Source organism: Anser brachyrhynchus, assembly GCF_964034855.1.
Source record: "Anser brachyrhynchus genome assembly, chromosome: 6".
Lineage (NCBI taxonomy): Eukaryota > Metazoa > Chordata > Aves > Anseriformes > Anatidae > Anser > Anser brachyrhynchus.
In genome coordinates, this window is record NC_137700.1 from 6,664,476 (window position 1) to 6,677,740 (window position 13,265).

The window sequence follows — 13,265 nt, forward strand, 5'->3', positions numbered from 1 at the left end:
GACTCACTGCAGGGCATCCCCAGTGGTGCCAGTGCACTCTCTGGACTCACTGCGCTGCATCCCCAGTGGTGCCAGTGCACTCTCTGGACTCACTGCACTGCATCCCCAGTGGTGCCAGTGCACTCTCTGGCGTCACTGCACTGCATCCCCCGTGGTGCAAGTGCACTCTCTGGACTCACTGGAGTGCATCCCCAGTGGTGCCAGTGCACTCTCTGGACTCACTGCACTGCATCCCCAGTGCTGCCAGTGCACTCTCTGGACTCACTGCACTGCATCACCTGTGGTGCCAGTGCACTCTCTGGACTCACTGCACCGCATCCGCAGTGGTGCCAGTGCACTCTCTAGAGTCACTGCGCTTCATCCCCAGTTGTGCCAGTGCACTCTCTGGACTCACTGCAGTGCATCCCCAGTGGTGCCAGTGCACTCTCTGGAGTGACTGCAGTGCATCCCCAGTGGTGCCAGTGCACTCTCTGGACTCGCGTCACTGCATCCCCAGTGGTGCCAGTGCACTCTCTGGACTCGCGTCACTGCATCCCCAGTGGTGCCAGTGCACTCTCTGGACTCACTGCACTGCATCCCCAGTGGTGCCAGTGCACTCTCTGGACTCACTGCAGTGCATTCCCGGTGGTGCCAGTGCACTCTCTGGACTCACTGCAGTGCATCCCCAGTGGTGCTAGTGCACTCTGGACTCACTGCAGTGCATCCCCAGTGGTGCCAGTGCACTCTCTGGACTCACTGCACTGCATCCCAGTAGTGCCAGTGCACTCTCTGGACTCACTGTACTGCATCCCCAGTGGTGCCAGTGCACTCTCTGGACTCACCGCACTGCACCCTGAGTGGTGCCAGTGCACTCTCTGGACTCACTGCACCGCATCCCCAGTGGTGCCAGTGCACTCTCTAGGGTCACTGCGCTGCATCCCCAGTGGTGCCAGTGCACTCTCTGGACTCACTGTACTGCATCCCCAGTGGTGCCAAAGCACTCTCTGGACTCCCGCCACCGCATCCCCAGTGGTTCCAGTGCACTCTTTGGACTCACTGCACTGCATCCCCAGTGGTGCCAGTGCACTCTCTGGACTCACTGCACCGCATCCCCAGTGGTGCCAGTGCACTCTCTGGAGTGACTGCAGTGCATCCCCAGTGGTGCCAGTGCACTCTCTGGACTCACTGCACTGCATCCCCAGTGGTGCCAGTGCACTGTCTGGACTCACTGCACTGCATCCCCAGTGGTGTCAGTGCACTCTCTGGACTCACTGTACTGCACCCCCAGTGGTGCCAGTGCACTCACTGGACTGACTGCACTGCATCCCCAGTGGTGCCAGTGCGCTCTCTGGAGTCACAGCACTGCATCCCCAGTGGTGCCAGTGCACTCACTGGACTCACTGCACTGCATCACAGGTGGTGCCAGTGCACTCTCTGGACTCACTGCAGTGAATCCCCGGTGGTGCCAGTGTACTCTCTGCAGTCACTGCGCTGCATCCCCAGTGGTGCCAGTGCACTCACTGGACTCACTGGACTGCATCCCCAGTGGTGCCAGTGCACTCTCTGGACTCACTGCACTGCATCCCCAGTGGTGCCAGTGCACTCTCTGGACTCACTGCACTGCATCCCCAGTGGTGCCAGAGCACTCTCTGGACTCACTGCACTGCATCCCCAGTGGTGCCAGTGCACTCTCTGGACTCACTGCACTGCATCCCCAGTGGTGTCAGTGCACTCTCTGGACTCACTGAAGTGCATCCCCAGTTGTGCCAGTGCACTCTCTGGACTCAATGCACTGCATCCCCAGTGGTGCCAGTGCACTCTCTGGACTCAGTGCACTGCATCCCCAGTGGTGCCAGTGCAATCTCTGGACTCACTTAGTGCATCCCCAGTGGTGCCAGTGCACTCTCTGGACTCACTGCACTGCAGCCCCAGTGGTGCCAGTGCGCTCTCTGGACTCACTGTACTGCATCACCAGTGGTGCCAGTGCACTCTCTGGACTCACTGAAGTGCATCCCCAGTGGTGCCAGTGCACTCTCTGGACTCACTGCACTGCAGCCTCGGTGGTGCCAGTGCAATCTCTGGACTCACTGCACTGCATCCCCAGTGGTGCCAGTGCACTCTCTGGACTCACTGCAGTGCATCCCCAGTGGTGCCAGTGCACTCTCTGGACTCACTGCACTGCATCCCCAGTGGTGCCAGTGCACTCTCTGGAGTCACTGAAGTGCATCCCCAGTGGTGCCAGTGCACTCTCTGGACTCACTGCACTGCATGCCCAGTGGTGCCAGTGCACTCTCTGGACTCACTGCACTGCATCCGCTCATGATCGGAGGATTCGGCAACTGAGTAGTCCCCCTCATAATCGGTGCCCCCGACATAGCATTCCCGCGAATAAACAACATAAGCTTTTGACTCCTCCCCCCATCATTCCTCCTACTACTAGTCTCATCCACTGTAGAAGCTGGCGCCGGCACAGGCTGAACTGTCTACCCTCCCCTAGCAGGTAACCTTGCCCACGCCGGAGCTTCAGTAGACCTGGCTATCTTCTCACTCCACTTAGCCGGTATCTCCTCCATCCTTGGGGCCATCAACTTTATCACCACAGCCATCAACATAAAACCCCCCGCACTCTCACAATACCAAACCCCACTATTTGTCTGATCCGTACTAATTACCGCCATCCTACTCCTTCTATCACTCCCCGTACTCGCCGCCGGTATTACAATATTACTAACTGATCGAAACGTAAACACCACATTCTTCGACCCCGCTGGAGGAGGAGACCCAATCCTGTACCAACACCTATTCTGATTCTTCGGACACCCAGAAGTCTATATTCTGATCCTACCGGGGTTCGGAATCATCTCACACGTAGTCACGTACTACTCAGGCAAAAAGGAGCCCTTCGGCTACATGGGAATAGTCTGAGCCATACTATCCATCGGCTTCCTAGGATTCATCGTCTGAGCTCACCACATGTTTACAGTAGGAATAGACGTTGATACCCGAGCCTACTTTACATCAGCCACTATAATCATTGCCATCCCTACCGGAATCAAAGTATTTAGCTGACTAGCCACCCTGCACGGAGGAACAATCAAATGAGACCCCCCCAATACTATGAGCTCTAGGATTTATCTTCCTATTTACCATCGGAGGATTAACAGGAATCGTTCTTGCAAACTCTTCCCTAGACATCGCCCTGCACGACACGTACTACGTAGTTGCCCACTTCCACTACGTCCTATCCATAGGCGCCGTCTTTGCCATTCTAGCAGGATTTACTCACTGATTCCCACTACTCACTGGGTTTACCCTACACCAAACATGAGCAAAAGCCCACTTCGGGGTAATATTTACAGGAGTAAACCTAACGTTCTTCCCCCAGCACTTCCTAGGCCTAGCAGGAATACCCCGACGATACTCGGACTATCCCGACGCCTACACACTATGAAACACCATTTCCTCCATCGGCTCCCTAATCTCAATAGTAGCCGTAATCATACTAATATTCATCATCTGAGAAGCCTTTCCGGCCAAACGAAAAGTCCTACAACCAGAACTAACTACCACAAACGTTGAATGAATCCACGGCTGCCCTCCCCCATACCATACTTTCGAGGAACCGGCCTTCGTCCAAGTACAAGAAAGGAAGGAATCGAACCCTCACATGCTGGTTTCAAGCCAACTGCATTAACCGCTCATGCTTCTTTCTTATGAGACGTTAGTAAACCAATTACATAGCCTTGTCAAGACTAAATCACAGGTAAAAATCCTGTACATCTCATGTGGCCAACCACTCCCAACTAGGATTCCAAGACGCCTCATCACCCATCATAGAAGAACTCGTTGAATTCCACGACCACGCCCTAATCGTTGCCCTAGCTATCTGCAGCCTAGTTCTCTACCTTTTAGCCCACATACTAACAGAAAAACTCTCGTCCAATGCTGTAGACGCCCAAGAAGTAGAGCTGATCTGGACAATCCTACCTGCTATCGTCCTGGTACTCCTCGCCCTCCCATCCCTACAAATCCTCTACATAATGGACAAAATCGATGAACCAGACCTCACCCTAAAAGCCATCGGCCACCAATGATACTGAAGCTACGAATACACAGACTTCAAAGACCTATCATTCGACTCCTACATAGTGCCCACCCCAGACTTACCCAACGGCCACTTCCGACTGCTAGAAGTTGACCACCGCGTAGTTATCCCAATAGAATCCCCCATCCGCGTGATCATTACTGCAGGAGACGTACTCCACTCCTGAGCAGTCCCAACGCTCGGAGTTAAAACAGACGCAATCCCAGGCCGACTAAACCAAACTTCATTCATTACCACCCGGCCTGGGATTTTTTACGGACAATGCTCAGAAATTTGCGGGGCTAATCACAGCTACATACCCATTGTAGTAGAATCAACCCCACTCCCACATTTCGAGGCCTGATCGTCCCTTCTATCATCATCCTAATCATTAAGAAGCTATGCAACAGCACTAGCCTTTTAAGCTAGCCAAAGAGGGACTTCCCCCTCCTTAATGATATGCCACAGCTTAACCCCGCACCATGATTTTCAATCATAATTATAACCTGATTAACCCTAGCACTCCTCATCCAACCAAAACTACTAGCCTTCACCACAACCAACCCCCCATCAAATAAGACCTCCCTCACTACCAAACCCACACCATGATCCTGACCATGAACCTAAGCTTCTTTGACCAATTTTCCAGCCCCAATCTATTCGGCATCCCCTTAATCCTACTATCCCTACTCTTCCCAGCCCTACTATTCCCGTCCCCAAACAACCGATGAATCAACAACCGCCTTTCTACTATCCAAACATGACTCCTTCACCTAATCACAAAACAACTAATAGTCCCACTCAACAAAAATGGCCACAAATGAGCCATAATATTTACATCCCTAATAATCATACTTCTTACAATCAACCTTCTAGGCCTCCTTCCATATACATTCACCCCAACCACCCAACTATCTATGAACATAGCCCTAGCCTTCCCACTATGGCTCGCCACACTACTAACAGGCCTACGAAACCAACCATCAGCCTCTTTAGCCCACCTATTACCCGAAGGTACCCCTACACCCCTAATCCCCGCACTAATCCTGATCGAAACAACCAGCCTACTAATCCGCCCCCTAGCCCTCGGAGTCCGCCTTACAGCCAACCTTACAGCAGGACACTTACTCATCCAACTCATCTCTACAGCCTCCATTGCATTAATACCCACCCTTCCTGCAGTATCCATCCTAACAATAATCATCCTACTACTCCTAACCATCCTAGAAGTAGCAGTAGCCATAATCCAGGCCTACGTCTTCGTGCTCCTTCTAAGCCTATACTTACAAGAAAACATCTAATGGCACACCAAGCACACTCATACCACATAGTTGACCCAAGCCCTTGACCAATCTTCGGGGCAGCCGCCGCCCTACTCACAACCTCAGGATTAATCATGTGATTCCACTACAACTCATCCATACTACTAACCCTAGGCCTCATCTCAATACTCCTAGTAATACTCCAATGATGACGAGACATTGTACGAGAAAGCACCTTCCAAGGCCATCACACTCCCACAGTCCAAAAAGGCCTACGATACGGCATAATCCTTTTCATCACATCCGAAGCATTCTTCTTCTTAGGGTTCTTCTGAGCGTTCTTCCACTCGAGCCTGGCCCCAACCCCAGAACTAGGAGGCCAATGACCCCCAACAGGAATTAAACCACTCAACCCGATAGAAGTCCCCCTACTAAACACAGCCATCCTACTAGCCTCAGGCGTTACCGTAACGTGAGCCCATCACAGCATCACAGAAGGAAACCGAAAACACGCCATCCACGCCCTAACCCTAACGATCCTCCTGGGATTCTACTTCACAGCCCTACAAGCAATAGAATACCACGAAGCCCCATTCTCAATCGCCGATAGCGTCTACGGATCTACCTTCTTCGTTGCCACTGGATTCCACGGACTCCACGTAATCATCGGATCCTCCTTCCTGACCGTCTGCCTCTTCCGACTGATCAAGTTCCACTTTACATCAGACCACCACTTCAGATTCGAGGCAGCAGCCTGATACTGACACTTCGTAGACGTCATCTGACTATTCCTCTACATAACCATCTACTGATGAGGATCTTGCTCTTCTAGTATATTAATTACAATTGACTTCCAATCTCTAGAATCTGGTATAAACCCAGAGGAGAGCAATGAACGCACTCATGTTCATATTCGCCCTATCATCAATCCTAAGCGCCGCCCTAACCGCATTAAACTTCTGACTCGCCCAAATAAACCCCGACTCAGAGAAACTCTCACCGTACGAATGTGGATTCGACCCACTTGGATCTGCTCGATTACCATTCTCAGTCCGATTCTTCCTCAGTAGCCATCCTGTTCGTCCTATTCGACCTAGAAATCGCCCTCCTACTCCCCCTGCCATGAGCCGTCCAACTCCAATCCCCCCTAATGACCCTCACCTGAACTGTAGCGATCCTCCTTCTCCTAACACTCGGACTGGCCTACGAGTGAATTCAAGGGGGCCTAGAATGAGCAGAATAACAGAAAGTTAGTCTAACCAAAAAGATAGCTGGTTTCGACCCAGCAGATTACAGCCAACCCTGTAACTTTCTTATGTCGCCCCTACATTTAAGCTTCTACTCAGCCTTCATTTTCAGCGGACTAGGACTAGCCTTCCACCGAACCCACCTAGTATCCGCCCTACTATGCCTTGAAAGCATAATATTATCGATATTCGTAGGCCTATCAATATGATCCATCGAAAACCAAGTCTCCTCATTCACCATGGTACCAATTCTCATGCTAACCTTCTCAGCGTGTGAGGCGGGCACAGGCCTGGCCATCCTAGTAGCCTCCACCCGCACACATGGCTCCGACCATCTACACAACCTAAACCTCCTGCAATGCTAAAAATCATCCTACCCACAATCATACTTCTTCCAACAGCCCTGCTGTCTCCACCAAAATTTCTATGGACTAACACCACCTTATACAGCCTCCTAATCGCTGCCCTAAGCCTACAGTGATTAATCCCAACCTACTACCCCTACAAATTTTTATCCAACTGAACAGGAATTGACCAAATCTCATCCCCCCTCCTAGTACTATCCTGCTGACTACTCCCACTCATAATCATAGCAAGCCAAAACCACCTGCAACAAGAACCCCTACAACGCAAACGAATCTTTATCTCAACCTTAGTCGCAGTCCAGCCATTCATCCTACTAGCCTTTTCCACCACAGAACTAGCACTATTTTACATCTCATTTGAAGCAACCCTCATTCCCACCCTAATCTTAATCACCCGATGGGGGAACCAACCAGAACGCCTAAGCGCTGGCATCTACCTGCTATTCTACACGCTAGTAAGCTCTCTACCCCTGCTAATCACAATCATACACCTATACGTGAAAATTGGCACCCTGCACCTGCCAACCCTACAACTAACCCACCCAACCCTATCCACCTCATGGACAGGAATACTATCAGGTCTAGCACTGCTCATAGCATTCATAGTAAAAGCCCCACTATACGGCCTACAACTCTGACTGCCAAAAGCCCACGTAGAAGCACCCATCGCAGGCTCAATACTCCTCGCCGCCCTACTACTAAAGCTAGGAGGATACGGAATTATACGAGTCACTCTATTTATGGGCCCACTGTCCAACCTCCTGCACTACCCCTTCCTAACCCTGGCCCTATGAGGCGCCCTAATGACTAGCTCAATCTGCCTACGACAGACAGACCTAAAATCACTAATCGCTTATTCATCCGTTAGCCACATAGGCCTAGTTATCGCCGCAGGAATAATCCAAACCCACTGATCATTCTCAGGGGCAATGATCCTAATAATTTCCCATGGACTAACTTCCTCCATACTATTCTGCCTAGCCAACACAAACTATGAACGTACGCACAGCCGAATTCTACTACTCACACGAGGCCTACAACCTCTCCTACCACTCATAGCTACCTGATGATTGCTGGCCAATCTAACAAACATAGCCTTACCCCCAACAACAAACCTCATAGCAGAGCTAACCATTATAATCACCTTATTCAACTGATCTGCCTTCACGATCATCCTAACAGGAATCGCAACCCTACTAACCGCCTCCTACACCTTATTCATACTACTAATGACCCAACGAGGCTCAATCCCCTCCCACATCACATCTATGCAAAACTCAACCACGCGAGAACACCTGCTCATAACACTCCACATTATCCCAATATTCCTCCTAATCCTCAAACCCGAACTGATCTCCGGAATCCCCTCATGCAAGTATAGTTTAAACCAAACATTAGACTGTGATTCTAAGAATAGAAGTTCAAACCTTCTTACCTGCCGAGGGGAGGGTTTAACCAACAAGAGCTGCTAACTCTTACATCTGAGCCTAAAACCTCAGCCCCCTTACTTTTAAAGGATAACAGCAATCCACTGGTCTTAGGAACCACCCATCTTGGTGCAAATCCAAGTAAAAGTAGTGAACCCCACACTACTAATCAACTCCCTCACACTACTCACGCTGACAATCCTCCTAACCCCAATCATCCTGCCATTTCTATTTAAAAACTTTAAAAACACCCCACAAGCCACCACCCGCGCTGTTAAAACCGCATTCCTAATTAGCCTAGCCCCTACAACCGCATTCATCTACTCGGGAGTAGAATCTGTCACCTGCCACTGGGAGTGAAAATTCATTATAAACTTTAAAATCCCCCTGAGCCTAAAAATAGACCAATACTCAATAACATTTCTTCCAATCGCCCTATTTGTAACATGATCAATCCTACAATTCGCCATATGATACATGGCCTCAGAGCCATACGTAACAAAATTTTTCACCTACCTACTGACATTCCTAGTCGCCATACTCCTCCTAACAACCGCAAACAACATATTCCTCCTATTCGTAGGCTGGGAAGGAGTACGAATCATGTCCTTCCTTCTCATCGGCTGATGACAAGGCCGAGCAGATGCCAACACCGCCGCCCTACAAGCCGTAATCTACAACCGAATCGGAGACATCGGACTGATCCTGAGCATAGCATGACTAGCTTCAACATTCAACACCTGAGAGATCCAACAAGCCGTACACCCCCACCAAACCCCAATCCTCCCCCTCATAGGATTAATCCTCGCAGCCGCAGGAAAATCCGCCCAATTTGGACTCCACCCATGACTGCCCGCAGCAATAGAAGGCCCCACCCCAGTATCAGCCCTACTGCACTCCAGTACCATAGTAGTAGCCGGAATCTTCCTGCTCATCCGCATGCACCCCCTGCTAGCCACCAACCAGACAGCCCTAACTGCCTGCCTATGCCTAGGTGCTCTATCAACCCTATTCGCTGCCACATGCGCCCTAACCCAAAATGACATCAAAAAAATCATTGCTTTCTCAACATCCAGCCAACTAGGACTAATAATAGTCACTATCGGACTAAACCTCCCACAACTAGCCTTCCTACACATCTCAACCCATGCCTTCTTTAAAGCCATACTATTCCTATGCTCAGGGTCTATCATCCACAACCTAAACGGAGAACAAGATATCCGAAAGATAGGAGGCCTACAGAAAATACTCCCAGTCACTACTTCCTGCCTAACCATCGGAAACCTGGCGCTGATAGGAACCCCATTCCTAGCCGGATTCTACTCAAAAGACCTCATCATCGAAAGCTTAAACACATCATACCTAAATACTTGAGCCCTACTCCTAACCCTTATAGCCACAGCATTCACCGCAACCTACAGCATCCGCATAACCATCCTAGTCCAAGCTGGACAAACCCGAATCCCCCCAATAGTATCAATAAACGAAAACAACCCACTAATCACCGCCCCCCTAACCCGACTCGCCCTAGGCAGCATTACAGCAGGAATAATCATTACCTCTTTCATCACACCAACCAAAACCCCCCCAATAACCATACCCCTTATCACCAAAACCGCTGCCATCCTCATAACAATCCTAGGAATCATCCTAGCCCTAGAACTATCGAACATAACACACACCCTCACTCACCCCAAACCAAACCCCCTCATAAACTTCTCCTCTGCATTAGGGTACTTCAACCCCCTAGTACACCGATTCTTCTCCAAAAACCTACTAGAAAAGGGACAAAACATTGCCCTACACTTGATCGACCTCTCCTGACTCAAAAAAATAGGGCCAGAGGGCCTTGCTGAACTACAAGTAGCCGCAAGCAAAGCCGCAACCTCAATACACACAGGGCTAATTAAGGCCTACCTAGGATCCTTCGCCCTCTCCATCCTGGTAATAATCCTAATAACACACAGACTCACTAATGGCCCCTAACATCCGCAAATCCCATCCCCTACTAAAAATAATCAACAACTCCCTAATCGACCTACCCGCCCCCTCCAACATCTCTGCCTGATGAAACTTCGGCTCCCTTCTAGCCATCTGCTTAGCCACACAAATCCTAACAGGCCTGCTACTAGCCATACACTACACCGCAGACACTTCACTCACCTTCTCCTCAGTAGCTCACACATGCCGAGACGTCCAGTACGGATGGCTCATCCGCAACCTCCACGCCAACGGTGCTTCGCTCTTCTTTACCTGCATCTACTTACACATCGGACGAGGCCTCTACTACGGCTCCTACCTATACAAAGAAACCTGAAACACAGGAGTAATCCTCCTACTCACCCTAATAGCAACTGCCTTCGTAGGGTATGTCCTACCATGAGGACAAATGTCATTCTGAGGGGCCACCGTAATCACCAACCTATTCTCAGCCATCCCGTACATTGGGCAAACTCTAGTAGAATGAGCCTGAGGAGGATTCTCAGTAGACAATCCAACCTTAACCCGATTCTTCGCCATCCACTTCCTACTGCCCTTCCTAATTGCAGGAATCACCCTAGTCCACCTAACCTTCCTACACGAATCAGGCTCAAATAACCCACTAGGAATCGTATCAGACTGCGACAAAATCCCATTCCACCCATACTTCTCCATTAAAGACAGCTTAGGGCTTACCCTAATAATCACCCCTCTAATAGCACTAGCCCTATTTTCACCGAACCTCCTGGTTCTTGGAATCCTAGTTGGGAGTGGTTGGCCACATGAGATGTACAGGATTTTTACCTGTGATTTAGTCTTGACAAGGCTATGTAATTGGTTTACTAACGTCTCATAAGAAAGAAGCATGAGCGGTTAATGCAGTTGGCTTGAAACCCATCCCCAGTGGTGCCAGTGCACTCTCTGAACTCACTGAAGTGCATCCCCAGTGGTGCCAGTGCACTCTCTGCACTCACTGCACTGCATCCCCAGTGGTGCCAGTGCAATCTCTGGACTCACTGCAGAGCATCCCCAGTGGTGCCAGTGCACTCTCTGGACTCACTGCACTGCAGCCCCAGTGGTGCCAGTGCACTCTCTGGACTCACTGCACTGCATCCCCAGTGGTGCCAGTGCACTCTCTGAACTCACTGAAGTGCATCCCCAGTGGTGCCAGTGCACTCTCTGCACTCACTGCACTGCATCCCCAGTGGTGCCAGTGCAATCTCTGGACTCACTGCAGAGCATCCCCAGTGGTGCCAGTGCACTCTGTGGACTCACTGTAGTGCATCCCCAGTGGTGCCAGTGCACTCTCTGGACTCACTGCACTGCATCCCCAGTGGTGCCAGTGCAATCTCTGGACTCACTGCACTGCATCCCCAGTGGTGCCAGTGCACTCTCTGGACTCACTGCACTGCAGCCCCAGTGGTGCCAGTGCACTCTCTGGACTCACTGCAGTGCATCCCCAGTGGTGCCAGTGCACTCTCTGGACTCACTGCACTCCATCCCCAGTGGTGCCAGTGCACTCTCTGGACTCACTGCACTGCATCCCCAGTGGTGCCAGTGCGCTCTCTGGAGTCACAGCACTGCATCCCCAGTGGTGCCAGTGCAATCTCTGGACTCACTGCACTGCATCCCCAGTGGTGCCAGTGCACTCTCTGGACTCACTGAAGTGCATCCCCATTGGTGCCATTGCACTCTCTGCACTCACTGCACTGCATCCCCAGTGGTGCCAGTGCACTCACTGGACTGACTGTACTGCATCCCCAGTGGTGCCAGTGCGCTCTCCGGAGTCACAGCACTGCATCCCCAGTGGTGCCAGTGCACTCACTGGACACACTGTACTGCATCACAGGTGGTGCCAGTGCACTCTCTGCACTCACTGCACAGCATCCCCAGTGGTGCCAGTGCATTCACTGGACTCACTGGACTGCATCACCAGTGGTGCCAGTGCACTCTCTGGACTCACTGCACTGCATCCCCAGTGGTGCCAATGCACTCTCTGGACTCACTGCACTGCATCCCCAGTGGTGCCAGTGCACTCTCTGGACTCACTGCAGTGCATCCCCAGTGGTGCCAGTGCACTCTCTGGACTCACTGCACCGCATCCCCAGTGGTGTCAGTACACTCTCTGTACTCACTGAAGTGCATCCCCAGTGGTGCCAGTGCACTCTCTGGACTCACTAAACTGCATCACCAGTGGTGCCAGTGCACTCTCTGGACTCACTGCACTGCATCCCCAGTGGTGCCAGTGCAATCTCTGGACTCACTATAGTGCATCCCCAGTGGTGCCAGTGAACTCTCTGGACTCACTGCACTGCAGCCCCAGTGGTGCCAGTGCACTCTCTGGACTCACTGCACTGCATCCCCAGTGGTGCCAGTGCACTCTCTGAACTCACTGAAGTGCATCCCCAGTGGTGCCAGTGCACTCTCTGCACTCACTGCACTGCATCCCCAGTGGTGCCAGTGCAATCTCTGGACTCACTGCAGAGCATCCCCAGTGGTGCCAGTGCACTCTGTGGACTCACTGTAGTGCATCCCCAGTGGTGCCAGTGCACTCTCTGGACTCACTGCACTGCATCCCCAGTGGTGCCAGTGCAATCTCTGGACTCACTGCACTGCATCCCCAGTGGTGCCAGTGCACTCTCTGGACTCACTGCACTGCAGCCCCAGTGGTGCCAGTGCACTCTCTGGACTCACTGCAGTGCATCCCCAGTGGTGCCAGTGCACTCTCTGGACTCACTGCACTCCATCCCCAGTGGTGCCAGTGCACTCTCTGGACTCACTGCACTGCATCCCCAGTGGTGCCAGTGCGCTCTCTGGAGTCACAGCACTGCATCCCCAGTGGTGCCAGTGCAATCTCTGGACTCACTGCACTGCATCCCCAGTGGTGCCAGTGCACTCTCTGGACTCACTGAAGTGCATCC

The 13,265-nt window shown here is 51.6% G+C and overlaps 1 long non-coding RNA gene across 3 annotated transcripts in view; it reads right to left on the reverse strand.

The window, feature by feature from the left end:
• LOC308197137 overlaps positions 1–11,034 on the reverse strand; it is a 494,297-nt gene extending 483,263 nt beyond the window's left edge. The window contains exon 1 of one of the 3 annotated variants that reach the window (XR_013952617.1): positions 5,173–11,034. This is a non-coding gene — a long non-coding RNA (uncharacterized lncRNA). Of the gene's footprint in view, positions 1–5,031 lie in introns of all 3 variants that reach the window. The other 2 variants (XR_013952618.1, XR_013952619.1) reach the window with 2 other exon arrangements.
• Positions 11,035–13,265: the final 2,231 nt, after the last annotated feature.